General features: G+C 39.8%; 1 long non-coding RNA gene across 1 annotated transcript; it reads right to left on the reverse strand.

Annotated features, from left to right (window-relative positions):
- Window positions 1-354: 354 nt before the first annotated feature.
- Window positions 355-23364, reverse strand: LOC140648371 (uncharacterized). The gene is made up of 3 exons (XR_012041193.1): window positions 21537-23364; window positions 1502-1596; window positions 355-1415 (listed from the first exon to the last, which is right to left on the reverse strand). It is a non-coding gene; the product is annotated as an uncharacterized lncRNA (long non-coding RNA).
- Between the last annotated feature and the right edge of the window lie 1617 nt (window positions 23365-24981).

Raw genomic sequence — 24981 nt, forward strand, 5'->3', positions numbered from 1 at the left:
TGAGAGATCAAGAAGCCCTGACACATGGTACAAGTGGTACAAGTCTCCCAAAACACAGTTGTGGACTCAGTCTTCCCAGAGCTCATGTGGGAGTCCTTGTGTGTGGTGGATTGACCCCGGCTGGATGCCAGGTGCCCACCAAAGCCACTCTATCCCTCCCATCCTCAGCTGGACAGGGGAGAGAAAATATAACGAAAGGCTCATGGGTCGAGATAAGGACAGGGAGAGATCATTCACCGATTACCATCATGGGCAAAACAGACTTGACTTGGGGAAATTAGTTTAATTTATTATCAATCAAATCAGAGTAGGATAATAAGAAATAAAAACTAAACCTTAAAAACACCTTCCCCCCACCCCTGCCTTCTTCCTGGGCTTAACTTTATTCCTGAATTCTCCACCTCCTCCCCGCCAGGGGCGCAGGGGGAGGGGGAATGGGGGTTGTGGCCAGTTCATCACACGCTGTCTCTGCTGCTCGTTCCTCCTCAGAGGAAGGACTACTCACAATCTTCCCCTGCTGCAGCGTGGGGTCCCTCCCACGGGAGACAGTCTTCCACGAACTTCTCCAATGTGAGTCCTTCCCATGGGCTACAGTTCTTCATTAAGTGCTCCAGTGGGGGTCCCTTCCACAGGATGCAGTTCTTCAGGAACAGACTGATCCCACGTGGGTCCCCCACAGGGTCACAAGTCCTGCCAGCAAACCTGCTCCAGCGTGGGCTTCCCACGGGGTCACAGCCTCCTTCGGGCATCCACCTGCTCTGGCGTGGGGTCCTCCATGGGCTGCAGGTGGATATCTGCTCCACTGTTAACCTCCATGGGCTGCAGGGGGACAGCCTGCCTCACCATGGTCTTCACCACAGGCTGCAGGGGAATCTCTGCTCTGGTGCCTGGAGCACCTCTTCCCCCTCCTTCTTCACTGACCTTGGTGTCTGCAGAGTTGTTCCTCTCACATATTCTCACTCCTCTCTCCAGCTGCAGTTTCTATTGCACAGGTTTTTTTCCCCACTTCTTAAATATATTATCACAGAGGCACTACCACCGTCACTGATGGGCTCAACCTTGGCCAGTGGTGGGTCCGTCTTGGAGCCAGCTGGCATTTGCTCTATCAGACGTAAGGGAAGCTTCTAGCAGCTTCCCACAGAAGCCACCCCTGTAGCCCCCCCACTACCAAAACCTTGCCACACAAACCCAATACATTGTGGGAATATTTTGCCCCTTGAAAAGAGCACAGTATAAATCCCTGGCAGACTGCTGCATAAGTCACAGCCATGTTACCAAGGTCAAAAATGTAACCCCACTTATTAGACTAGATCCTCTTTTAGCCTAAGTCAGCCTTGCTTGAGTCACTCTGCAACAGCTTAACTAGCATATCACCAGGGCATCTGCTGAGTTCCTGTGAGTTCCTAACTCCTCTGCTACAAAAATTGAACAGAAGACAGCCTTTAATTTCAGTGCAATTGGGAACAGATCAGTCCTGGGGAAGGTTTTGCTTCCAACATACCAAATCACAGTTGTTTCTTGGGTGCTGCTTTTACTTGGTCCTGAACAAATTCCTTGCCAGTTGCTCTAGGATCTTCTGGTCTAGCAGTCCTTTTCCTTAAAAAAAGAGACTTCACTAAGTTTAACTCAAGAAGTGGTATGGTAAAGAGAGGACCTGATATTTTTTCAGATACAAACAGTATGATGCTTATGTAGCAAAAATAATCCTGGGATATGTCATACACATTGTAATATCTACCTAAGATACGAAAAAGGAATGTTAACAGTTCGAGCAGTAGCTGGAATAATGATAGATAGGTTGTAATTCTTGAGCTGCTTCCCACCATTGTAAAAGTTGAAGCCAAACTATTTCAACACTAAGTCTACTCTTTTCCCCTCTTACCTAACCGTACTTACTTACACTTTTAGGTTTACATTTCATAGGTTTAACAACTTCCAGAAATAGAGACTTCTTGTTTGAAGGACTGCTTAGTGGTCATTAAGTTACTTCTTGCCAAATTCTTGAATAATTGCCTCAAAGGTTTCTCTAAGGTAAAATATATTTGGCATGCATAATTGGAAGAGACAATGTAAAGCATACATTGCATCCTTTAAATAAACAATTAAAATATTATTGGTTTACACAAGACTACATAAACAAGTATGCAAGACTTTGCTGGCAGACCCGTCTGGCTGGGTCATTAAAATAACTACTTTCGTGCTTCTACTCTTCACTGGGAATCAGGCTTTATTTTTTTTTTAAATTTAAAATGACGACTGTTATTCTTGCAGATAAAAACTTGCCCTAGCATATTGATGTTAGACATGAATGTCACAGTAACAAGGTTCTTTTAAACGACTCTTGAAACATTCTGAACAGTGCTTTTTCTAACCTAGTTTACATTTTAATAGCTCCAAGCTTTTCATCTCATAATGAAGTTCAAATAGTAAAACACAGTAAAACAAAGATGACTGACAATCAAGCATGATATCAGAGAGTAAGTACACAGTAAACAGATTTTTAGTGATTCTAAATTAGCTGATGCTTGTATTTCTTCAAAGAATCTTAGATCGCGGTTTACTTACTGAGAAAACATTCCTTCCTTGGATGGGTAAGAAAAAAATGTGTATCTGATAGTTTTGCCTTCCACTCGGATAGTACACTTTACAAAAGAGTGAATTTTCTATTAGTATTGTTCTACCAAGATTTTCAGCAATAAAAAGAGCTGTATCATTAACTCTGACTTGTACCGTATCAAACTAAGATAAATTCCAGCAGTGAGGCATACCACACGCAGTTCGAGAAGAGTGTGGCTGTACATTCAACAGCCAGGACTACACAAGTCCTTCTCTAACCTAGTAGAAATATAGGCTCTCTTTGGGGGAAAAAGATGCCTGCTGCTTCAGTGAAAGCTTTCCTAAAGCACCTACATTTGTATAATAAACAGTGGGAACTAAGGGTCCAGTGTAAAGACCACAGCATATAACCATAGCTACTAGAGAAAGTCACTGTAAATTTGATGTGATTTCAGACCAATTTAGTCAGCAGCACACTAATCTGCACAAGACATTTATTTCAGTGAGTGTGACAGCAACATTTACAAAAAAATTAGTCTCTCATGCAGGTCTGTAGATTAGCCTAATTAAAATTAATTAACCAACTTAAAGTTTGATTTTAAGTACAATTTTCTCATGAAGACAAGCCCACTTTCTTGGAGCGTTGCCCACATTTATCACACTTGGACATTTTGTTCAGAGCAGACATAACATTTTTGATAATATACAGTATGTAGGATAAAGCCGCAGCAGTTTGTCATGGGTGGGCTGATCCTCGCCCACTTGAGTTAGACAGGTTTTGGAGGACTTGTGAGAACAGCAGAGAGCTTCTCTCATGATTAATAAGCATGCAGCATTGTTCGATCTCCCAGGAAACGATGCTGTTTGATTTGGGCATGCTGTGATGAAATGGCAGTTGTATCAGCCCTGTCCTTTGTTCTACTGTCTCCTATCAGATGTTTAGGAACCACCACCATTTCTGCTGTTCTTATATGATTATCATTACATTCTCTCTCACTGTACCACCCAGACCTTCAAGATAAGCAGCAGCCCTGATGCCTTTTTCTCCAAAAGAATAAGTGCTTGAGATTTATGATTCATCAGCAGTAACAGTCTTCAGTTTCTCCTCTAATAGTCATCTTGCCTAGTGTCTGCGGTCACAGCAATTAGGGATCTAGCTCAGAGAACAGTAGGGAACACAGTGTTAAGCAGCCTACCAATATTAGCATTTGGTGGCTTGTTGTACTCCACATCCACAGCAAGCCTGTTTTACAGACTGTAGGAAAGAGAAGGAGCACTCTCTTTCCCCGCATAACTTCAGTTAGGTCAACTGGTCACAGGAATGAAGAATTTTGGTGATGTCCTTCACTCCTGGAAGTCGAGGTGGGCATACTGTATAGAGCTAGTGGTGACTTTAAGAACTGGGTAAACACTTGTCTCAGTCAAGCCGTAAGAAGTGAATAAACTCTTCTAGGCATTAAAAACACAGAAATATTCTTCACTTGTGTTTACCTTTGATCACCAGACCTGTACAGGGCAGTAATTTAACACGAAGATGTTTTAAAACATACAGTAGGAAATCTGATATTAGAATTCAGGAACAAAATGAGCACTACTTCACACGTTTAAACTGCACACCTCTTGCTTGCAGGGTCTCTTTGTGTATGGCTAAGGGTGCCCAAATAAAGTGACCCAATGACAGAGCGTAACAGTTTGCCAACCCCACATATTCCCTAACTGTGCTTAATCTGCCACCCCATCCTCCTCCTGTGTTAGGTATTCTTTGTTATTGTCGGTAATACAACTGGGTTTTTACCTCATAAGCCCACCAAAATACTTCTTTAATGCAGAAAAATCCTTTTTACAGTTTTTTAATGCGAGCATCTCATTTTATTTTAGGTTCATCCACAAGCTAAGAAAAAATATTTTAAAAATTGAGTCCTCATTTTTAAATACAGTAATTGCCTTCAGTGTTTATAACATACTAATTACTGGTAAGAGACAGAAAGGGGATTTCTTAATTTAATCACTGTATTAAATCATTAATCACATCTATGTTTGATATATTATACAATGCAGAAATAACAATAGCTATTCTCCCTCAGGATCTATTATTTCAACTAATTGCAAAAAAAAAAAAGCTTTTCCAAACACTGTAATAATGCTCTATGTATGCACTTTTCTTTTTTTTTCTCTTTATGTTTGTGAATTAGAGATCAAAATAATTATACAAAGGTATATATTAAATACGTAAGCTCAAAACCACTAGAAAATCAGATGATGATAAAGAATATAAAAAATGAGTGTAAGAGAAAATATATTTTTTTAAAACATACCTTGCCATTTACCCTCCTATAATTCAAATTTGAATTGTGCTACATACTACAAGGTATTGGTCAAATTTAAGTCTCTGTGAGGAATACAATTCTGGTCTTTTGTAAATGCATCAGCATTTACAGAGAACTGGAACTTTGCTGCAAGATTTGTGGAACCTGCTTTCTTCTCCTTTTGGAGGTCATGTTTCGTAACAGATATCACAGATCTAAAAAGGGCAGACATTTCTCTATCCTTTTCATATTTTATCTCTGCAAGAGTGAAACACAGTGTTCCCATCTCTTCTCAGTATTTCAGGAAAATATTCCCTATGACTATGGAAATCAAATAATGGCCAGCTTAGCAGAGCATCTCATTGGACTTCAGTGTGACTTTACTGATTACCTAACATGACTCTTGAGGGAGTCTGCTCCCTCCCATGGAATCACAATAAACAACCCTCATTGTAGCTAATACTCAGTCATGGTAAGATGCACTCAACATTGTGCAAAACCCAGGACAGTTCAGTTCTGGAGACAAGTCAATGCCAGCACCTGGAAATCTGTCCCCAGGACTGTTTTCTGCAGGATCGTTCAATAGCCTCTAAAATGTTGCATTCATGAGGTGGCTCTGTACCTCTGCCACACATGTAATCAACTCACCTCCTCATGACCACTGCTCCCTCCTCATCTTCCCTGGACTATGAGTGTTTGGATTTAACAGAGACTTTCCCATTCTATCATTCAGGAAGTCTACAAGCACAGGAGAATATAGTGGTTTTCCATTTTAATACAGCTAGTATGAACCCCACAGGTATACAAAGCAGACTTGGCCTCCTTCCAGATGTCTTTTTTTTTTTTCTCTCCTTCAAAACATAATAAGCTCTAGTGCCTTCCATTAAACACTGGAGAAGTAAATCTTTGCCCACTGGTAAAAAGCAAGATTATTATTTGACTGTTTCAAGACTCATCATTTCTCATTCTCTGGTTCCCATGGAAACTATCCCCAGTGAAGTTTGAGAGGGGCTATGTGCGCAGCAGAAATGCCGATAATAATGGAGAGAATTAAGTTTCTGCAGGGGAAAATCTTAAGTCATTTTCAAATTTTGTCCAGGCCTTGGATGGCAAATCATCCGCTAGTTTCATTTTTGCCAAATAAAAAAGTAGAAATGAGTATTTTGCCATGTTGATTTTTAGTTCATGAGATTTTTAGGGAAAAAAGGTACTGGAATAAGGAAGTGTATTTTCTCTGAACAGAGACCAATGTAATCAGCATAAAATAAAGAGTATGCTATTAGGCTGAAATGAGTCCAGTAACAGACAATGTTTTCTGAGATATTTTGTATCTAAATTTATGGATAAAATTCTGTCAGCAGAGGTACATCTACAATCTCCCTTGAAACAGGGAGAGTGTTTCACTGAACCTGTACTATAAATTAATTTGATGGGGCAAGAAATAATACATTACAGTTGGAACTGGCCCAGCATCCTCAGGAGAAAAATACAGAGGTAAGGGGATACAGTAAAAAAATGAGAGGAAAAAAAAGTGTTCACTTTAAATACAAAATTTTGTAAAACATATGAGCACTTTATTAAATTCTGATCCTTGATGAATGAAAAGCAGTAGGTTCAATAATGACAGTACTTAATAAAAAAACCCTATGCTTAAAATTAAATCTAATTATCTTCTGTTGAAAAAAGTTACACAGATTTAAAACAAGGTGGATGACTGAAAGAAGTGGTTATAATGATGAGCAATATTACAGAGACATGATTATCAGGTAAAGTATTACAGAGATTATGATTAGTAACTATATCTTTTTTTTTTTTTTACAGATTTGGAAATAGAATAGGCAAAGAGACAGGAAAAGGAGCAAGGACACTAACACAGGGCCCTACTCAGTTAAGGCTACATTCAACAGAGAACTTAAACACCTACATAATTGTATAGCAATTCCAAAACCATAAACCAGGCAGCTGCAAGTGCCTACGCCAAGGGGCACCTCCCACTTAAACCTGAAAGTTTTCTAAAAATTCTGCTTCTGTGCAAGCAGAAAATGAAGCATCTTGGCAGCTGTGTCACTTGCCTATTCTAATTGAAGACCCAAAATCCCCAGGTGTCACTCTGGCCCCCGAGAAGCCCAATACCTGTACTCAGAACATACCCAGCCTACAGCAGGAGCTCAGAGTACTTCACAAAATGAAGAGGTGAACATTTTCTTTTAAAACACAGCCAGAGAGGAAGAAATTGTTGCAAGTGTTCATTTTCACACATATCCTGCTGGTTAGAGCACTCACTGGAAAAAACAGCAGACACCTGGGTTAAAGGTCTCTTCAGCAAGAGGAGGTTCCTCTCCTGCCTCCTGTCTGTCTCCTGCCTCAAAAGCATGCTTAAATACCAGCCTGGAAGGTACACTGAGCAGGGGGAGGGGAACAGAAGACATGAAGGAGAGTATGTTTACTCCTGAGTAGTTAGGGCTGTCACCTGAATGACAAAAATACAGATTGCATCCCTTGGACTAGTTTTGGAGTTGCATTTAGAATGCACAAACAAGTCTGGAAGTTGGGACCAGAGTCCAGAAGTCACCCCTCCCTGCTGGGAAAGCCAGGCCAGGAGTCATTCTCCTCCGGGCCCAGGACTCCTGCATTCCTCCCAGCCTACTCACACAGACTTGGCAGCACCGCTCCCCTCCCTAGCTCCAGCCTCCCAGGCAGCCGGCTCGGTTGGGCACTCCCCCAGGACCTGGGAGATGCAACTTCAACATGCCCAAGTGAGCAGCAAGCCCTCAGAAACTTCTCAGGTCAATGCTTAAAGTACTGATCCATGTATAAGGGGTGTGAGGAAGAGGGAAACCACCACAGGTTTGGTGCTTTTTTATGTATTGGGTTTTTTTAAATAAAAGGCATAGAAGGGTAAAAGCATGGACCAGAGCTCAGAGAACAAGCCTTGCATGCACTGGCAGGAGAAGCAGTGTGCCGAAGGAAGGAGGTGCCTATTGCCCACAGAAAGCTAAATGCCAAAGCTGCAGAAGGAGGCAGGATTTCAGACACATTCCCATTCTTGTTAATTGTCTCAGAGTGGGAATGCCAACTCTTTCAGATCACCCTTCCCCATATGCAACATCCATCACCCCAACTGTTTAACAGAGGTAATTAGGGTGCCAAACACCTGTAAGTTATGCACGGGAGCCCATTTTCCATTTCTTCATTCTATTTCATCTAGTCTTCAGCCTCTACAGACCACTGTTTTCCATTTGTTAAAAGCAGACAGAAAATAAGCTTTCTATTCCACAGAGGCAGCAAGGATAAATGTATGAACATTGAGATGTTCAGACACTACAGTAATGAGGGTTGTAGCACAGGATAAACCTTATAGAGGTAAGATCCCTGTCTGAAATCTTACCTATGCAGGCAACAAACCTAACCGAGAAGAAGAGAGTAATATGAAGTGATACCAAACGATTAGAATATTGAGTTGGTTAAAAAAGACTGACCAACCAACACTGTGGGAGGAAAATATCCCTACAGACTACGCTAAAATCACAAGCTTTCTGCACAAAAGCAAAAAGCAGCAAAACCACCCTCAAAATTCTCTCCCATTTCTGCCACCTACATGAAGGAAAGGCAGTAATAGCCTAGGCCAGTACTTACCCCTCCCCAGCGGTGCAGTAAGGAAGGGGAAATCATAAGGAACTGGCACAACCAAAACAAGATATAAATTTTTATCCCTGGATCAGGGAGAGGAAGAAACAGATGAACAACTGCAGAAGTGAAAAGCTTTGGCATAAGACAGAGTGGGGCTCAGACTTTGACCCTGCTGCTAGGGCTGCCTGGAGAAAGACATTTCTGCTTCATGAAAGCTGAGATTTCAAACTCTGGCTTTAAGCCAAACCAAGATGGAATTTTCCAAGCTAATGGTTTCCAAACACGACTTCTGGAAAATAAGCAAGATGCTTGATTTTCCATCAAGTAATGATCCTGTAATATAAAAGCAGCATTTGTTATAAAAAACCAGAATTTAGACTTCAGCATCAGAATTTTCCATTTTTGTCAATGCAACTTCAGTCAAATCTACATGATTTGATAAAACATTCTAAAATAATTGCATTTTTTGATGAAATGGTCTGTGAAGTTTCTGTCCTTACCTACTCACAAGTAAAATTCATGATGAAAACAAAACCACAAAAAAGGCAGGAACTGGACACAAAGATCAAATCAGAAAATAAGTACTAACCAAGAAAAAAGATGGATTTTTTAAGACATAAGAATGAATGTAGTATGAAGAGGCTATGTACTTTACCATGTCTCAACTGAAAGAGTGTATCTATCCAGAGTTATACAGGGTTTCAAAATGGTAGTGATTGCCATTTAAAGTACACTGATATGGACAAGACTAGTGGACTGTGTGTATAAAGCCTTAATAATTCAGTAAGACAAGCCCAAATATACTACAGTTCATCAAATTAAATAGTTCCTTTCTCATGCTTTTGCTGAACCGTGTCTGCTTTATCACTGTGCCACAGGACCATCATTTCAGCACAGATTGATAGCAGACCCTCACTCCTGTAGATAACAGAAGTCACAGACTGAAACCCAGAGATAGTAGATCTAAGGTCTCCTTCCTTCAGGCACAGAAATACATTTGGGAAGTTGCCCATTTTTTAACTGAGTCACATAAATTCTGTTTTATATGTAGAAAAATATGGAAAACAGGATAGATGGATAAAAATAAGCTCAGTCTGGGAGAACCCAGAATTCTCTAACATTCACCACTGTGAACTGTTAAGAGCTGCAGAGCTGTTCAGCAGAGGCCCCAGTTTGGAAGCCTAAGGTTGCCATCTTTTGGAATTGCATGTGAAGTGTGTAGCTCCCATGCAGTACCGTTTCATGAGGTTCGGAAACAGCAGTAGCTTAGTGAAAGAAATTTTGGATCAGACAAATTGCATATACTGCTAAAAAGTCTTTACCTCAAAGTGTTTTAATCAGTAGTAGCAACTGACTTCAGAAGAAATTTCCATGCTTTTCTTGTCATCAGTACTTACATCACCTAGGTAAGTTCAATAATGATTCTACAGGTCAGTGTGAAGGACCCCAAATCAGCCTGTGCCTTATGTGGAAATGCCACATCATCTACTTTTTGAAGGGAGCATATGGAAAGGCTTTCCATTTTAACCTCCACACAGTTCCTCCACCTTGTCCCCATGCTCCTTTAAAGTCTCCTCCTCCTCATCCTGGAGGCAAGCTTGTCCACTCAGGAGCTTTCCCATCTCCCTCCTGGTATGGGGTTCCTTACTCCCTCCCTTGCATGTCCCCCCCTGCACTCCAGCCTCCCCTAATCGTCCAACTTGCATTGCTTTCACAGAAGGTGCCATCTTCACTCTCGCTCATCCAGTGTGCAACAGATGGGATGACAGGCAGCCTGTTTTCCTCTCCTGGCCAAGATGCCCCCTTTCCAGCTCAGGATCCACAAACTGTCAGCAGATTAACTAAACTATTTTCCAAAATCATGAGATTCAGTTCTGCTCCTCATCTTCAACAGTTGTTCCTGAGCCTAATGAAATTTTCATTTGAAGATACTATACAAAAGTCATATGCACCACCCTAGTGATGGAAATAATACCTGTATAAAGCAACTTTTCTTACTAACACCTCATGGTGGGTATGCCTGGAACAGCTGGTGACTGAGAAAATTGGATTAAGAATGACATGGGGACAATACCATCCAAAGTTCACTATGTTCATATTTTAATTCAGTTCTCTGGCTTCTGTCAGGCCACACTTTGTAAGACGTTGGCAAAGGCAGCCAACATCCTTCTGGGCTGTATTAAGAAGATAATTGCCAGCAGGTTGAGAGAGGTGATCCTTCCCCTCTACTCAGCACTGGTGACACACATCTGGAGTGCTGAGTTGAGTTCTGGGCTCCCCAGTGCAAGATTAACATGGACAAACTGGAACAATTCCAGTGAAGGGCCACGAAGGTGACTGAGGGATTGAAGCATCTGTCATATGAGGAGAAGCTGGGAGAGCTGGAGCTGTTCAGCCTGCAGAACAGAAAGCTCAAGGGGATCTTGTCAGTGTGTATAAATATTGGATGGGAGCATGTAAAGAAGACGGAGCCAGGGTCTTTTCAGTGGTACCTAGTAACAGCATAAAAGGCACAAATTGAAATACAAGAAATTCCACTTAAACGTAAGAAAACACTTTTTGACTGTGAGGGTGGCCAAACACCGGAACAGGTTGGCCAGAGAGGCTGAAATCTCCATCGTTTCAGATACTCAAAACAGAACTGGACACAGCCCAAGCATCCTGCTCTAGATGACACTGCTCTAAACCAGGGTCTAAACTTCCCATCAGTTCACAGCAGCCATGTATTTGCTTTTGAAACATATGTCTCCATGCCTCTTTCCCCTCAGAGGCACTCCTCTGAAACATCCTCAAAGTTACAATCCTATCTAACCTCCAATTCACTCTGTCAAGCTCTTTTGCTATGATGTCTGAAAAACCTGATCATTACTATTAGACTGTGGATGGGTTGTGACTACTCCTGTCCCAGGGGCTCTCAGTGCCCCTTTTGATCCTTCTGTGTTTCTGCATTCTTCTGTCATCTTGTTTTATACTTAGGGTGTAAACTCTTGGAGTTAGGACTGGCTTTTTGTTCTGTGATTATACAGCCTCAAGCACCTTATGCGTACCTAGAGATCCTAGATACTATGGTAAAAGCAAACAGTAGTAAAACTGATCTGTTGATGTAAGTTTAAGAAAGTACATTATCTATCACTTTTATTTTTAGATACTTGCTCAAGAAGGTTTTCATTGTGGAAGACATTAATTTCATTTAAGTTTAGCCATTTAACTGCCAGAGACCTCATGGAAAGACAGGTAAGCATCATCAGCAAGGCATTAATCTCACTTATCTCAAGAGACTTATCTCAGCCTGGTATGATGTGCCTCTCTCTCTTCATTAGAAAAGGAGCATAGAGACATAAAATTTAGCCAGCTGAGATTATGCAAAAAGACAACCTTTTGACTAGACATGAATCTACATACTCATCAGTAAGCATCTACCATTGAAAATTTTTATTTAGATGGCCTGGACAAAATCCCATCTTTTCTTTTCCCCCAAAGAATGGCAGGGATAAATATAAGATCTCTTATAACACATCATTCATGTGATTTAGTTACAAGATTATGCTTTACTACTTGCAGTCTTTCTTCACAGAAGCTGAGGAGATTCCAGTGTGCATCTACTTGTTGTGCACTGACCCCGCTTTTTGAGAAAACAACCATTTTTCTCATCACTGACTGTAAAGCTGCTATGAAACACAAAAAGCCACTCAACTGAGCTGTTCAAGTTTCCGTTAAACATGCTTAAGATCTGGCTTAGGCATTCCTAAAAGATACTTAAATGCTTTGTAACTTAGACAATATTGGAGTGGCACCAATAACCTAAAATTCTGTTGAGGACTCCAAAAGTACTGCTACGGTAACTCCAATAGTTCTGGTACTTAAGTGCTCCTGTAAATGGCATTCAATGTTCTGACATTTATGTTTGGGTGAGGAAACAGCCTGTTAGAAGTAATAATGGATGACTGTTGTGATATAGAAAATACTCAACTCCAACAGTCTGTTATTAACAACTTATACAGACATGCAATTAATATCCTGCCTTTTCAATAACTTAAGTTAGACAATGACAGTGAGAAAAATTAGTTTTTTCCCCAACAAGCTGACCAAGGCTGTGCAGTGTCCTACACAATTTGCAGCTAATATTGAGTAAAAAAGACTGAGAGAGAGAACTTTTTGTTTCTCTGTTGTGAAATTCAGTCATGCAGAGAGAGAACAAGCGTTTACTATTCTTTTAGAAAAAAGAAGCATCTGTGATGATTGCCAAGAAGGACTCACTTGCTCACTTAATGATGTGCAAAATCTTGGTCACGGGCTTGAAATATTTTAAGCTGCATTTGAATTTCAGTAGGAACAGTGCAAAAACTCCTTTGTGGATACACAGCAGTCATCTCTAGGGCTTCTCAAAGGAGAGAGAATTCATTTTGGAGCTCGCTATGCTTTGTAAGTTTATAATAATGTAACTGATTCATTATTTCATTGATTAGAAAGATTCATTATTATTATTCATTACATATTCAAAGATTCATTATTTTTTGAATGGGTGGAGGAGGGGAAAAGGGGCAGGCAGGATTTAGGTTCAGTTTCAGCAGCTTTAACTCATATCTAAACATGATTTTACTCACTAAATAGTCTTAGTGATCCTAACATTTAAGTAGTTACAAAAGAGTATAATTCCTCACAAATAAACATAGAGGGAAAAAAACCCAACAAACAGGCTTTAAAACATAAATATCAATTAAAGATGTAGTGGCATCTTAAAATCAAAGGACAACTTTGCTGGCAGCACACTGCTCAAAATTATTCTAAAGAATCTAATTTTGGAATATAATTTATGTTATTCTTGATATGAACTCATAAAGCCAAAGTTTTGCTAAACTTTCAAGACAGAGTTCAAGTTACAGACATTAAAAAGGAGGTGGTGATACAAAGTCTTTCATCTCTGGAAAAAATACTAAATATTCTCATGAATAATGGCTAGTTGAACTCGAAGTAGGCAGTTGAAGTAAAACTGAACATAACTTCCTTGGTTTTATTTCTTTAGTAATCATAGAAGTCTGTGAATCAGATCTTTTAGAGAGAGAATCCACTGTATTCTGTGAATATTCCCATCCCAATATTTAAAGCTTTAAAACAAAGCTCAGCCATACTGTGGCAGTCCCACTACCAACACTTGAAGTCAGGTGTTACTATTACTGAATAGTAATTTGATCATGTCAGCTCTTACTGCAAGCTAGGGCCTGTCTTGTCACACTTATGCAAATTTGCTATACTTTCTGCTTGCAGAAAAACTATGCACTTGGCCTATACAAGTCAAACACTTTTGTTACATGATTATTAAAGGTTCTTTGTACATAGTTCCAAAGCGTAAACAAGAGAGAAAGGCACTGAAATGCCAATTAAGAGACATAATTTGCTATGTCACACCTACTTAAATATCAGGATCTTCAGTCTGGCAATTCCAATAGGAATATTCAGCTCTGTTCAACTATACTTACCACCTGACTATGTTTATAATCTCACAGCAGTTGTCCCCATTCAAAAGCACTTTTCTGTGTTTTTACAGCTCCAACATCCTCCTGTTGTCAGAACACCACATCTATCATTTTGTAGTCATTCTTCTCTCCCACCACTCTGAGTATTTTGCCAAGTCCTGTTGATTCCCCCTTTACAACATGTCCTTGAAAAATAAGCAAGTCCTTTCTCTCGCTCCCTGTGGTTGAAACCTTTGTCTGAGCTCTGATCGTCTTTCTTCTGAAGTTCCTAAGCTACTGCTACCTCCTCTGTTGCTTTTTCTAATTCCTACTTGTTACTCCCACAGTTGCTACAAACCCTTTCCACAAAAGCATTCCCTCTTACAAAGCATGAATCACCTCATTAGCTTCCTCCATCCTAGCAGGCAAGCATTTCCAGTCTTGCTTATCCTATTCTTTCTGATATTTCCCATTTTTCTTTCAATCCTATATTCAATTGTATTGGCACTTCCAATCTGACTCCATTCTGGTATTTGTAAAGCAAAGTCACTTCCTACCCCCTGCAGCAAACTTCCACTGTCTCCTTCCCAAAACATATCACTACCATACCTATCATTATTCTACATACATTCTTCTAGGAATATTTTTTTTGCCCAAGAAAAGTTGGGTTTGAGTATTCCTGAACCAAACAACAAGAACTTCTGCATACAGCTTTCTACACAGCCTGAGCGACAGGCTCACATTAGAACTTCACAGTGAATTAAATACTGTAATTTCTAGCTTAATGCAGCTGATCTGCTACATAAAGGTCCTCCTACACAGTAAGCTCTGTCATGCAGAGGTTTTGTCTTTGTTCTGACACTTTGCTGAGAACATATATGTCTTTAGTTCGTATAATATAGGACATTTATTCCTTGTAAAAGCAAAACAACTCCCTGCCTTTCCCTTCTGTCGTGGTTTAACCCCAGCCAGCAACTAATCCCCACACAGCCACTCACTCACTCACCCCTGGTGGGATGGGGAAAGAGAATCGGAAGAGTAAAAGTACGAAAACTCGTGGGTTGAGATGAAGACAGTTTAATAGGTAAAGCAAAAGCCGTGCACACAAGCAAAGCCAAACAAGGAATTCACTCACTCCTTCCCATGGGCAGGCAGGTGTTCAGCCATCTCCAGGAAAGTAGGGCTCCATCACACGTAATAGTGACTTGGGAAGACAAACTCCATCCACTCCGAACGTCCCCCCCTTCCTTCTTCTTCCCCAGCTTTACATGCTGAGCATGACGTCATATGGCATGGAATATCCCTTTGGTCAGTTGGGGTCAGCTCTCCCAGCCGTGTCCCCTCCCAACTTCTTGTGCACCCCCAGCCTACTCGCTGGTGAGGTGGTGTGAGAAGCAGAAAAGGCCTTGACTCTGTGTAAGCACTGCTCAGCAGTAACGAAAACGTCCCTGTGTTATCAACACCGTTTCCAGCACAAATCCAAAACATAGCCCCATACTAGCTACTATGAAGAAAATTAACTCTATCCCAGCCAAAACCAGCACACCTTCCTTCCAAAAACACAAACTATCCTCCCTCTCCCCCCCCCGAAGAAAAAGCTAATCAACAAACCTCTAATTAAACTAAAGGACTTGAATCGTTAGCTTGCCTGGTGGCAATAATTTTATAACTCGGGAGATGGTACATGCTTAAAATGGAATGTTACTTTTACAGGGAAAATATTCAAATTTGTTCTTCAGATAGACAATTGGAAGTGGTCTAGCCTTTATAAAATTGTGTATTCACAATAAAATACAAATTTATCTTCTTGTATTCTAACTAAGCTTGTAGTTTCAAATTAAGCTACTTGTGCCTTACCAAAAAAACCCACCAAAATGACATGACGCTGCCCCAAACTCCCATGACTGGGAAGGCTGGCAAGGATCCAACAGCTTTAAAAAACAAGGAGGGCAGGAGTTCCCCCTGCGCTATGGCAAAAAAAAAAATGTTCAGTGTACCAAGTCACTTCTTTGTAACTGGATTGGAGTTTAAAATACTTCAGTTCTATTCTCTGTCTGGACTCTTACAGTGTAGGGCAACTTCATACAAGTCACATTATTTAATACCTCTCTGCTCTATCTTCACACACTGTGTGTGGACTCTTCTCCGTAGTTTTTAGCATACATGGTTACCATAACAATATGTAGCAAAATCCTGGGCTTTGCAGAAATGACTGATCTGCTTCAGAGTATCTACTCTCTTTTCACTTATTTTTAGGACTCCATTTACTAACTTGTGAAACACAACCAAAAGAAACAATTTGGCAGTCACTGCTTTCCTTCAGTTCCAGGATATTCCACAGCTCATTATTTTATTGGCAAAGTTATTATCTGTCTTCTGGTTAAAACCTTTTAGCCTAAAGATAAACAGAACTGTCACCTTCAGTACTGTAAATAAGCACTTTTGTCTTGGCACATACAAGGTGCCCGAGACTCTTCTTCACTTAGTTCACTCCCTTAGGCCTAAATAACCAGAGTGATGGATTGTATTCACAAGAATATACAGAAAAGGAATGTATCCTAGAAAGGATGAAAAATACAAATGAGTCAGGCTAACCCTCAAAACTTGGGCACTAACCCCTCCTGCCATCATTCTGGGCATACAAATCCCTCCTCCCAGAAACCAAACTACACTACCTTAAAAGAGTGCCCGTACCCAAAAAAGGTTGCCCAGTGCATAGCTACAAAGCAACTATGTTTACAGAAATGCTGTTCTTGTAGAGAAGTTGAAAAGCTGAACTTCGTAACATGGTTGGTTTTCTTCACCCATTTTTTATCTTCTCCCCTCTATGCATTCCCACCTGCCTTCCCCTACCTAGCATGTACTGCTTCCAGCTAGTATTCTCACATCTGTAATCCTTCCTCACGTGCTAGATAGTCATAGCTTGTCTCACCTCAGGAGTCCTCCCCTTTTGTCTATGCAATATTAAAGGGTACAATCTAACCTGAAGAACAGATATATGCAATATTCAGTTCCTTCTACAATCACATATCACTTTAAAAAAAATACATAGCTTTTCTTAGTGTCAAGAAATAAACAGCTCAGGGTACAGAACTTCCTGTCATACAGTAGAGGCTGGCAGACACTACCATTTGATATACATCAGTAGTCACTGAAGAAAAATAGAGGATGTCCTCTAATTTTTGGTGATGAATTATCAAGTAGGACATTTCCAGTAAACTAGGGTAAAATCCTACTATAACTAGGCAGACTCCTGTAAGGTAGAGAAAAGCCGTTCACAGTGAGCTATTGCACCTTAAACACAAACACTAAGCACCCCTTGAGAGTTCACATTGTAGGTCTGGACATGCTTCATGCACCACATCCTTCACTTGCAGGGATGGCAACTGTAACTTCCCTGGCACAGCTCTGCTAGTCTAAACAGCATCCCATTTATCTGTAACACACACCCTGCAAAGAACCATGCAGGGCCAGCCTGTTGCAGCATTGCTTGCCAGAATCTCTTAGCAATTGCCTACTTGCTGCAGGCATTCATTAAAAGGTCAGAGCTAGTAGTGCTGACAAAAGATCTCTCCTCTTCTCAAGATGACAGCACAATGACAAGCCCTAGGGACTCCAATCTTGCTGTGAAATCTTGATGTGGCAAGATGGTTTGGTTACCTCTAAGAGAAGGAGGAAGGGAGACGAAGACCAAGAGCAAGGGAAAAAAAACCCCAAGCTTTTAAAAGCAGCCTGGAAGGCACGGTCATTCACAGATAGGAAAGGCAGGCAAAGGTGTCAGATTGTGATCTGGGAAACGTTTTATAGAGGAATAAAAGCAGCTCCTGCTTCTCTCCTCTGCCTTTGGATTTTTGCAAGCCAGAGGCAGGTATGCTATCGCCAGTTCAAAAGTCATCTGAACTGGCCTCTGAAGCATGGTGAGAGAGAGACACCCCCAATCATGTCCTGACTATGATCAAATAACTGTGAAGGGTCAAACACTACCAGGTATGTGCATGTCTGTAACACTGACCTGTAGGGCATATTGAAGATGGTCAGCATGGCCAAACCCAGACTCTACACTGAGGTGCTTATTATGCAGACTCTGCTTGCATTGCCTGCCCTAGGCTCGGTACTCGGCCAGTAACACAGAAGCAAGATTTCAACTCAGAAACGCTGTAAGAATTCATCACATGGTAGAATGTAGCTAGAATGGATTTTTATAGCACTGTGTTGCTTTCCCTCCAGTGGACAACATTACCATACCACAAATCAGAGAAACACACAGACAAAGACAAAGATGTTCCTTTAAAATGAAAGCAGAGTAGTGGCAAGAAAGAGCATGAGAGATTGCACACAGACAAGCAGAGAGGTCTAAATATTGTTCTGCACTTTTTGCAAATCTGTACACAAAAGAGCAAAACCATTTCTGCAGGAACATGTCGAAGAGAGCAGGGTACATTTAATACATTTAAGGAAATATGGTACATACACTATCTTGCAGAGTTAAAGAAGGAAGAGATTGACAAGGAACCCATAATTAAAAATTTGAATATAATTTTGAACTTTACTAAAATTTTATGCATAAATTAAGGGTGAGTTTTAAATATTTGAAGAGAAGCAACTAAGAGATTTAAAAGTAGAAGTTCTAATAAGATGGGAGAGGAAGATATGCATGTGCTAAACAGATTTAAAACAAATCTTCAAAATAATTCGGAGTTGCTGTGGGAAATGGAGGTCTTACTCTACAGTTAAAACATGCAAAACATTCAGAATGTCAGCAAAAACAACCTATAATATTAAATCAAGAAGCTTTATATCTATGGTCTGTGTTTGGCATAGAATTTGTTTTGCAGGAGAAAATGGCACAGATCAAGATTTTCATTGTGCAGAACAACATTCAGAACAATGAAACTCTACCTCATTTAAAATCCCAATTTGCTAACAATGCAAAAACTATCAAAATGACAGATCACGACCACAATTTGACTTAAAAATCTGTAATAATGCTGTGCTTAAGTTCAATCTCTTGCAAATTACTTCAAATCAGAAGACAGCTAGGGCCTATTGGAAAATAATATGAAAATGCTTAAAAGAATTCTTATAAAAACCTGAGGAATCCATTGTAGATCTTATTTGGAACTACTACATGGCAACACTTGTGAAACCAGGACTGTCAGGTACTAATGATGTTTAGTGGTCAGATTCACTAACCTGATGTTGTTGTAAGAATTTATGATATTCAGCTTTTCGCATTAAAAAATCCATAAAGATTATGTATAATAATATGGGTTCACATAATCCAAAACCTTTGCATGTGTATGAAGGCAAAAACAGTGGGCTGCCAGGAAGCTATAGCTTATTTCCATGTAACAATTATAGGAGCAAACCTAGAAGAGTTAGAAAACACCTTCCTTCTCCTATTGCAGAGGAAGCTGAAAAGATTCATTTTGAGTCCTACAGATCTGAAGCAGAACATGACAGAAGCATGTATGGAAAGGACTAGATCCAGAAATCTGGCTATTAAGAAAAGCTTTGCCAAATTTTCAGTCCTGCACAAAACCCTTCTAAATGTGAGGATCACAGGACTTCTGACTTCCATATCACCCCTTCTTTCTCTTCCTCCCTATTATTATACGCCTAGATTTAACAGCATTCCAGTTCACGGTGGTCATGCCCACCTTCATTCACTAGATAAAAGCACTATTTGCAGTCTACTGCAATAACTATATCCTTCATCTACCTTGGATACTTTAGCGTTCACATGATTTACTATCATCAGACAATGAAAGCCTTACCCAGAGAAAGCAAACAACCTGTCCAAGATTGGTAAATGAAAATCCTGAAGCATGAATGCCCAGAAAAAGACTAATGCATTAACTCTTTGGGGCCCCAAATTTGAAATGATCTAATTTTCCAGCGTGCTAAATTCCCAATTCCTACTGAATTCAATGAGAGTAGTAAAGGACAAGACCCTGTGTATGCTGTGCCTTCCCAGATTCATTTCTAGTTTCTCCGATCACCTGCCTTTAGCTGGCTGGTCCTCCACCTCTCCAGATGAAACCCTGCATTTCAGTAACTCTTTATGTTACATTTTTCCTCTCATGATCTGTGATACTTCATAAGCTGAGAGGTTTGCCAACTGCTAGTTATTTACTCTGCCCGTCAGACAACACCACAACACAGTGATGAGGATTAGCTTCTCCTAAACAAAATATGGCTTACTTGCCAAAAGACATAAGCACTCCATGTGCGAAGACATGGCAGTTAAACAACAGTCACCTGAGCACAATCTTGTTTATATGTGGCATTTCTCCTGAAAACTAAACACATCTGGCTCCCTTGGTACTTACTCTCTGGTGAACAAATTTTAATGTTTACTGCTCTCAGTCAACATACATCTCACAAAAACACATCTATACAAGACACAAAACTAGCCTCAGATCCTGGATATGAACTCCACACTACTCAAAACTAGTTCAGATATGTTTAGATAAGGCATGCCTTTGGATCTCAGTTTAGACAGAACCACATTCAACAATCCTGAAACTACAGCTGCATTCCACCCTTCCAGCCTCCGTGTTCTCCTTGCTGCAAACCTGATTATTGTATTCTGTGGCATGCTGTTTATTTTTTTAGTCTTTCTTAACTGCTACCCTTAAACAGCTGCTTTCAACCTGGCTCTCTCCACTTAAGGTAATACCTCACATAAACACACTGGAGAGCACATGATACTTATTTAAAAGAAAAAGTACAAGTATTTCACTGTTCCTCCAAGCAAAGCTTGTTCTGGAACAGAAAGAAAACCTGTTCTTTGTTCCGTGAAAACCTTGGCCCTTCTTCCTAGCATCACTTTCAAATTTCATGCCTTCAGGGTGAAAACATTCCATTTTTCATCAAACCATTTTCTTAAATCTGCACATAACACTCACATCTGTCACAAGCTTTTGCTCTGCTCCTTTGAGGTGCTTCTGCAACTCCCACGCTCTTGGCAAGAACTGACTCTAGGTACAAATCCAACACTGTCCTTTATTCATCATCTAGGATGTACGATTAACTTGTTTTTTCAAAGTTGTTGCCTTAAGCTCTGGGTGTTGACTATCCCCATATGAGGAACTACACCTTGTTCACTGCTGGCCCATGTTTCTGCTTCTTTGGGCTGAGAATTCATAATGAAGCTGGATCTGTGTGTTGCATAACCTGGCCAACACGATACTGACATCCAAGGTTTGGCACCTGCAAGAGTTCCTGCTAGGTGTGTTCCATCCCCCAATTTATTCATAGACTCCATCTTGACATGGAAGCTATTTCTCCAAAGCACCACTGATTTACTGCATCAACCATAATAAAGGATTTAAGTTCACGGACATACGCAGTCTCACCTATGTATGACAATGCACGTGAAACCCCTAAACACAATGTGCAACATTCAGTCTAGATCCCTTTTCACAGGTGCTAAGTTACATTTGCTACAAATCCTGGTTCTAGGATAATGTCAGCCCTTTCCAGTAAATTTTGTAATAAATCATTTGGTCAAGGGAGAAGAGATTGACATTAATGCACAGAAAAAAAAATTAAAAAATCTTACTGCCAGAGATGAGGATTTACTCACTCAGCTTGCATTTGCCAATGTGCTCATCTAGCCCATTGTTTTCTCTAATAATTCCTTTTGAGCTACTTCTGTGCATCCAGGGAGTGTATCATCATGCAGCTGCACTCCAGGGCCTATGCTCTGCTTAAAAAAAAAAAAAAAAAAAAAAGAAAAAGTTAATTCAAAGTATAAATATTCTCTTGTTTCCACAAGCAGGACCTCTGAAGTACAGAGGACCTTACCTAGTTACATTATCCACAAAAGGTGCATAGCTTTGGGCAGCCACATGTCAGCAGAATTTAGAAGTTCTCATTTTTCAGCCATTAACTCTGATAATTGTATTTCACATATGCTTTTGAACAGACACCCACTCTTACCTTCCCAGGTGGGGGAGCTTTGCCTTGATGTTTCAGCCTTACAAAAAAGGCTGAAACAAGGAATTTTTGTAGATAACTGAAGAACTGATGAACAATGAAGACACAAGAATTAATTCAGAATTTTTAACTAATTTAGTCATCAGACTAACTTCTCTATGCAGAATTTACAAGAAATTAAACCAAATTAAAACCCAGAGATTTAGGAATGGCAGAGCTCATAGAAAGATGAGGAAAATATTAATTCCGTGATGCTTATACTGGACTAAGTAGCCTACTGATCTGAGTACTACAGACAGACATTTTAAGAGATTCAGATAATGGTTCTGGTGCTATTTTTCCCCCCATGATAATACGTACAATATTTATTCTCTGTGTCATTCTACAAGATGCAGCCTTTCCCAATACAGAGCAAGGAGAGAAAAATCAGACTTACCATTGTCTAGCTATTTTTGTATCTTTCTAGAATAGCAGTTAGAATTACAGATAGAAATAGTAATTATTTGAACCAACATGTTCCCTAAAAGCTTTGACCACAGGAAAAATTGTGTGATGGCAATCAGTCAATACTTTTTTCTTTTAAACTAAGGTATGAGCCATCAGTGAGCACCCAGCAGCAAGTATGTTTGAAATGGAAGTCTCTCATAGAAGAAAAGCACACCTCAATATTGTTTCACTCACTGCTGCCCAGCAGTGCCCTAAAGAGGGAGAGAGGGGCCAACGTGGGCCATTTGTACATGTAAAGAGAGTGAAAGCTCTCCTATAATGTTGACAAGAACCAGTATTTCAGGTGCGGTAGTGCATGTCTGAAAAGCCACAAGAACTACTCAGACATGTGAAACTATAACCCCTATAGTAAGGCCAAAGTCACTGACATAAAGGGCTATTTGCTATACAAGTGCTGGTTCAGCAACCTGAAGTTGCCTGAGGGCTGTTTTAACTTACAGTGCACTTCTTATTTCTTCCAAGTTCTTTTTTTTATTTGTTCTTGTTTATCACTTCCATATTTGGACATATATAACCTTCATTCTCTGAACACATGGTATTTTCCAAAATGCATGCCAAATTCTAGAGAAAGCTACTACATTACATAATTCAATCTTTTGAGCTCCTCTTAACCATTTAAAATTCCAGGAAAAGATAAAATGCATGGGCTAAATCAGCTAAAAACATAGCTCATAAAAATCTATTTCTGTTCAACTCTGGAAGCTAATTTTGAATAACGTGCTTTGTTTTAGTAACGATCTGTTGGGTGCATTTCACATAATATTAAAATTCTTAAAACCCTAATTTTTGAAGAATTTTTTGTTGTATATAGTGTCCTGTAGCACTGCTGCATATAAACATGTAGTTAAACACTACATAAAAACTAGTAGTATAATGCAGTCACAAATTACCACATTAATATGCCAAAAGGCTTCCAGTAAACATTAGAAAGACAGAAGTACAAAAGAAATAAGAATCCTTGGAATGTAATGAAAGGTGGTGTTATAACTCCTCAGGACTTGCAAACTGGAACAAGAATTGTAAGTGTTCTTTTTATGTCTTACATAATAACTTGGTATACTAGTTGCTAGCCTTACTAAAAGCTATATATAGATATATAAATATTTTCCCCACAAGAGTGCCTAAAAAAAAAAAGGGAAGAAAAAAATAAGAGAATATGCTTCTTTCTTTTGTTTAGGTGGGCTGATCTTCAGAAGCACTGAACACTTGCAAGCATTCAGTATCTATAAAGATCAAGCTGGAAGCACCTGTGCTCTAAAAGACAAAGAGGCAAATGGATTAGGTTGTATTCCTTCTGCATGAAGTCGACGGTCAAATGTGTCTGAAGAACAAAATAAACCTTTGAACTGAGTCCGCAGAATGCATGGAGAAACAGTAATTGTCACTATTGCATCCCTAAAAAATTAGGTTTTTATACTCTGGAATTAAAAAGTTTTAGCTAAAAACTATTGTAGTAAGGTTAGAAGACAGCTCTTCTACTCACCAAAGCAAATGCACTATATATGGAATACAGAACAATTTCTGTAAAAATGTCTCATCACTGCATCCCTTTCCATCCATTTCTGTTACACACAGTCTTTTAAATTACAGTACAAGGAGAAATACTTACAGAGGGAGTATTTCAAATGAATATCAAGTCATTGGTGGCTGATTTAAACAAGTTGTTTTGTCCATATCACTTCATTTTATGAATGTAAGGGTAGGATTCTTAAGAAGCGCACAGCATGACCCAAAGTTTCTCAGGCAAGTCAAAGTCTGTCTTGCAGGGCTAGGTCAGTGCTGTATGTTTTGGAATCCCAGGCTCAAGATATGACTAACTAAAAAGACATAGATACTCACCCACGTGCAAGGGCCGCCATGAAGGAAGCAGTAGGACAAGGCAGGCCCCTGCTGCACTTCTTTACGTTATCAGTGACACATAACCATTTCTTCTCAGGCAGTGTATCTCACAAACACATTTTACATAAACATAGCCTTCTTTCTATACAGAGGTGGCAGAGCACTGAACACTACTATACTGCTGCTACTACATTAAAAAAATTTATGTTGACAGTTTTATAGTGTCTGTAGGAATAACTTCTCAACATGATATTACTTGGAAAGAAAATGGTAATTAATAAGCTGATGACAGTACAGGTGTTTACAAAAATCAGACACTTCGCTAGCATAACAATTATTGTTGGAAAGCTACCAGTATTCTCACTCATTAGTCTAAACATTACCACCACAGGATAAGCTAGCTATCTGAGATAGTTATGGCACAGCTGAATCTGTATGGCTTTGTACGCTTCCATAATGGAATGAATCAAAAAATCACATATAACTTCAGCGTGGATGTAGGCCTACTCAAAATTATAAAATGCCACGAAACAGAAGAGTAATTCTAGACAGAGGTAAATGAAGGGGTGTGATTTCTGCTCTTAAATATCTATGTAGTCAAATTAAAAATGTGAATATATTCTGAAATAAAGTCTCAGTGGAAAGAGAATAAAAAATCCTTTATCTGGGATATTGAGCTGGCTGACTAAAACACCAGAGTATTTTGCACCTTAATGTCAGGCAGAACTTCTGTACTGAAGAGCCTC

The sequence above is a fragment of the Ciconia boyciana genome, chromosome 2 (genome assembly GCF_034638445.1).
Source record: "Ciconia boyciana chromosome 2, ASM3463844v1, whole genome shotgun sequence".
Classification (NCBI taxonomy): domain Eukaryota; kingdom Metazoa; phylum Chordata; class Aves; order Ciconiiformes; family Ciconiidae; genus Ciconia; species Ciconia boyciana.